Below are 6,043 nucleotides of genomic sequence, written 5' to 3'. Positions count from 1 at the left end.
AATAAGCTTCCCCTGCTCACCAATGCTGCATTTATTTAATCAAAAATACAGTACAAATTGTAAAATTGTGAAATTTTATTGCACTATAAAATAACTGTTCAAAAGTAGTTTATTATTTAATTTAATCATTTATTCTAGTGATTTTAAAGATGAATTTTAGCTTCATTACTCCAGTCTTCAGTCACACGATCCTTCAGAAATCACTCTAATATTAATAATTATTATTAATAATGTTAATAGTAATAAAAGCAGTAATGACTAGAGTAATAATTTCATTTGAAACTACATACAATAAGAAAGCAGTTATTTACAATTTAAAAAAAATATTTAACAATTTAAGATTTTTTTTTACATTTTTAAATGCCGACTTGATGAACAGAATAGTTTTCTAAAAAAAAAAATAAAAATAAAAACTGACCCCAAACATTTGAACGGTAGTGTATATGAATATATAGTGTTGGGTAAGTTACTTAAAAATGTATAGATTACAGTAGTAAAATATAAATAGATAGTATTTCATCACTTCATGTAAAAAGAAATCAGATTGCTAATTACTTCACTTTGAAGTTACTTCTAAATTGTATAAAATATATCTATAAAATACAGAATAAACTGCAGATCTTTCAGTAATTTAACATTCACTGAAAAACATTACAATGGGTTGATCACAGCAGCTTAACATATTCAAGACATAAAGGGGCCTATCATACACCCGGCACAGTGTGGCGCAAGGCGTGACGCAGTAGTCTTTTGATAGTTTCAGCTTGGCGCAAAAGTCGTTTTGAGGCTTTGCGCTATGCTGTTTAAATAGCAAATGCATTAGCGCTCATTTGTGCGCCCATAGGCGTTCTGGTCTAAAAAGGAAGGCGTTCTCAGCCGGACTGCTGGCGCGTTGCTATTTTGAGAAACTATAATAGATTTTCATTAGACCAAAACTAACCCGGTCTAAACTCCGGCGCAGAGTTGCGCCTCGCTTATACGCACTGCTTAATACGCACAAGAGAGCAATAGGCAAATATCTTTACATATGAAAAATGTAAATATTAAGGATATATATAGGATATAATAAGAATAGATATAGGGTATAAATATAAAGGATTAAAATATTACAAAACATATTATTTTCTAGCCTACATAAATATGAAAACCACTGCTTTTATGTCTTCTTTATCTCTGGAGGCTTTTTCAGTTCATTCATAAAAATTTGCTTTTGTATAATGTTATTATTATTAGCAGTATTATTTATTATATCCATATTTATATTTGTTTTATTAAAAACAAGCTTAGATTTGCCCACCTGTCAGGTTTTAGACCATATGGGGCAAAGCATGTGTTTTAGGATATAACTCAGGTTTTTGAGCACATTTTGTTATTATTATTCATTTATTCGTTTGCTGGAAATTAAAACTGAATTTAGAAATAGTTTTGAAACGAATATTTGCGCTTAACAAACAAAAGTATTTATTTATAGACTAATTGATGTCTGTGCGTAAAGGTTTCCCTATCAAGAGCGAAAGTGAAAGTGATCCATTATCTCTCATTCTCACGCAGTAGATGCTCTGTTTAACAGTTTTCTGTTGAAAAACTGTTAACTGTTTGCTTGTGAAATGCTCATTTTTTCCACTTAGACTTACTTTGCGTCCTGTAAATAGCGAATGCGCTCTTGGCGCGACGCAGCTGACTCTTAAAGGGAATGGGAGATGAGACTGTAATTGGTTTATTCTTAAAACACGCCTATAACTCATTAAGAAAATAAACTCAACCTTTTTAGACCATGTTAGCAATTTCAAGTTTATTGGAGTACACTGTAAAAAATTGCTGTTAAAAAACAGTCAGATTCTATGGTAAAATAATGTTTTTTTCACTAAAACAGTAATATTCTGTTAAAACAGTGCTTTCTGGGTAACATTTTTGTTTTCGAGAAAGTAACCAACTGCAGAAAACTGTGAGCTAACAGAGTTCAGATTCGATGTTTTGAAGTCTGTGTTTGAAATCACGCTTTGTGTCCTTGTTCACTATTTCATACACTAGTTAACTAATATAGTTCACCTGACTGTTTTAATGAACACTAATGAGTGAATTCAGACACTGATGAACACCTGCTGTTAATAATTACAATTACTGAAGAAAATAAACAAGAAACACAAACAGTGACTTGAGTTACAACATTAAATAAAATCAAATAAAATAAAACAGCTTCAGTCTCAGCAGAGGATCATTAAACAACTCCACAAACAACAGCAGACACACTTATTACTGACTGATTTGACTTCCATACTATTCACAGATCCAACAGAAATTAAGGTGTTTTTTGTGTCACCGTAATGGAGTGAGGGGCTGGTTTAGTTGGGCTCTTCACCCTTGAACTGATTAATTCAGACTCTCCAATCACTATAATAAAGAGTTAACAAAATGCTTGTATTATAGCAGTCAAGTTGGAAAGTCAATAAATAGAGAAATATATTTGTCTGAAATTAGTTCTGATAAAAGTTTTGGTATAAATCTGGAAGAAGGGCCTCATGCAATAGATTTTATGTTTAGTTACAGGTATTAATTAAATTAATGAGAAGTGAAAACAGAAAGATACCTCCGTAATTACTTAACAGTTAAGAAATAACATACAAAAACAGTTCAGTTATGACAAATACACACTCAGACCTCATGAATCTGACCTTGTATCTCAACAATGGTAACATCTCAAATGTTTCATGCTGCAATGCATGCTGGGAGTGGCATGGTACAAATATCCCAGCATGCATTGCGGTATAAAAAAATGTTGTATAACGGTCTAAGAGTTTTCTTTACTTGTGTTTGATTCTGCTGTTGTTTATGTTTAGACTTTCAGTTGCCTGTTTGTGAGTTAAACTGTTAATTTTGTTAGTCGTCACCATTATTGAGGTTCATCCGCTGATTATTGATGTCTCTTTGAGTGCGATATACACCATAGAGCAGTGTTATTGTCCAAGATATTCTTAAAAACTTCCAGAAATCGTTGCCATATATATACACATAATGTAAAACAATAGATTTAACATTGAATGGGAGCAGTAAATTTTATTATACTAAATGAGAACAGACTCTGCCATTTAATAACAACTTGAACATCACCAGATCTTACTTTTTCAGATTTAGGTTTTTGGCTGGCTTGCCACAACAAAGGAGCTTTTTAAGCAAAGTTTTTAACAATTGCAGCAGCTAAGATATATAAATGTCAGGGCTAAGAGCTCAACTAAAGCAAACTCTGTTCTCCATGATGGTGACGTAAAACTTTAACTTTTTCTCAAGAAGAACTTTAGTAGATGTTATACAAAAATACATGTATTAAGTAATAAGTGTAGCTGGTGATGATGTTTGTAGAGTTGTTTAATCATCCGCTGATCATTTAAATGATTTAATCATTTGTTGTTCTTCAGGTTATTTCATTATAAAGCTGTGACTAAAGTTTTGTATGTTCTGTTCTTGTTTTCTCCCTTCAGTATTTCTTCATTTGTTCATTGTTAATCCTCAATTATCATTTAATTAGTCAGTTAATTAATGAATTTTCTTCAGCTTTGCTACATGTTTCTTGAACACTCAGTAGTGTGGACACTTCAATAAAAACTGAAGTATATGCTCTGGGGTTTAAAGGGTTAAAGGTGTGAGAGGTAAAAACACAGTGTAAAAATGTATTTTAACAGTAATATACTGTTAATTTACACAACGGAAGTAGACTGTTAAAAAACAGTATATTGCTGGCAACCACAGCTGCCAGTAGATTACCGTTAAATCAAGGAAAAAACAGTATTTTACTGTAAAACCTGAAGCTAATTTCTTTTGTGTGTCACCGTTGTGGAGGAGAGTAGAGCCAGTGTATGAGTTAAAGATGAACAATGAACTGCTGATGTTATTCTGCATGTTTCTCTATTTAAAGACAGCGGCTGTTTAGTTGCTGATGCAGTCAGAATCTCTCTGGTGATTCCAGATTTACATGTATGTGTGCTGTTGTGAAAAATAAGACATTAGAGTTAAACCAAACTTTTTTAATTAACTAAAATAAGTTATCATTATAAGTATGCTTCTAAGCATATATAGCACATTACTTCATAAACTCATTCAGCAGTTGACCAAGTTGAGGCAGTTGCTTTCAGTGAGCAAAATGAGTTCACTTGAGTATTGTGTAAATCAATGTAGTCCATGTATTTTTACAGCAACATACTGTAAAATAACAGTACATTGCTGGCAACTGCAGCTGCCAGTATTTTCCTGTTTTTTAACGGGACAATTTTTAACAGTGTACACATCGCTGAGGATTTGACATGGACTGCTTTTTTAAAATATATATAGCCTTCAGATGCAAAAAACCTTTTCTTTTTTAAAATGAGCATTTTTTTCTTCGCCTCCAATATTTTTGTCGGTATGTCACTGTAAAGGCAATGCAAAGAACCTATTTTTTTCCATAAAAGTGGATTTACTGAACATACAAACTGGAGCTCTCAAAATTTTAGAACAGATGGCATTTAAAGGTTTTTGCATCTGAACTCTTTATATATATATATATATATATATATATATATATATATATATATATATATATATATATATATATATATATATATATATATATCAGAAGATATGGAGAATTACTGTAATATTTTATTCTATTTTTTTTTCTATTTTACAACAAACGCTATGGCCAATCAAAGCCCTTATACCATCCATGATTCTTACTGTAATAACAACAGATAGTCAGGTACTGGTAGGTGGGGGTGTGTGTGTGTGCATGTAAAGGTACCATGGTGGACAGGTCAGAGTACATACATAAGGGACAATAACAGTCAATAAATGAAGCAGATATCACAGATATAAATAAAAACAGATAGAAAGAAACCAGTCAGTGGTAAGAAATAACAACAATGCTAGTAATGCATGATAGTAATAATGACAGTAAAAAGAAAGAAAGGACAACAGTAATAATAACTGACAATAATATTAAATCACAAGTACTACACCAACTACTACTACAGAAAGTTACTAATATTACAACTACTATGCTTCTACTACAGCCACAACCACGACTATTACTACTACAATGTCGGCTAGAAGACATTTAAAATGTCTAATGGGGAATTATTATTAATGTTCTACATTTTTACCTTTTCGAATTCTTACTTTTGGACATTGTTCTATCTTTTTTTTATTAAATGACGTATTGTTTAATTGAGTTTATGCTGAGCTAGGCCTAAACAAATAGATAATGACATTGGATTAACAGGCCTCCCTGTTTTGTTTTAAGACCTTGTTGTACTTCACTTATATCATGAATGTAGAATTTTAACATCTGTATTTTAGTTATCTGTTATATTTTGAATGCTGCATGAGAGGCAGGGATGACTATGTACCACACTCAAAGAATAGTCATGGACCAATGTGCTAGTTGGCAGTTTTTTCTCTCCTTTTATTTTTGTGTTATTAATGTTGTTTTGTTTGGGGGTTGCCTGATTTGCAACTTTTAGTGTTAACTTATATAGTAACCAGTATTATACTACATATGAATGGCCAAGTTCATTCGAAATAGTGAAAAAAAAGTGCACTGCCTTTGTTATTGATCAAGTGATATGACATTTAGAATGCAAGCAGAACTAAACAATAGTTTTTAGAAAGAATACTGATCCTAATTAATCTAGGCTCGCTGTTTAAGGTCAGTGAATTTAAGCTTTATTTATTAAAAAATGACAAGCCATTCTCGTACGTGGCTTTGTTCTTTGTGTGACTGAAATGTAGGCAATGGCCATGTTTCCATCCATATATATTAATTAAAATTATGCGCAAAACTGGATTATTGCATAAAAGATATGCAAATAAGGCAGTCTTTCCATCCAACGAGTCAAAAAGAACAAAATCATCACTTCCTGATTAAACGGGCACCAAATATCAACAGTAAAAGCAGAATTTACTGCGGTAGAAGAAGCTGCATCAATCTTTTCTATATTTAATAAATGTACTTGTGCCTTAGAAGACAATGCTGACACACAATGAACACAAGGGGGCGTTTGAAGCCATGAGC

The sequence above is a fragment of the Danio rerio genome, chromosome 4 (assembly GCF_049306965.1).
Source record: "Danio rerio strain Tuebingen ecotype United States chromosome 4, GRCz12tu, whole genome shotgun sequence".
In the NCBI taxonomy this organism is placed as follows: Eukaryota; Metazoa; Chordata; class Actinopteri; order Cypriniformes; family Danionidae; genus Danio; species Danio rerio.
Note: the sequence above shows the minus strand (reverse complement) of the source record.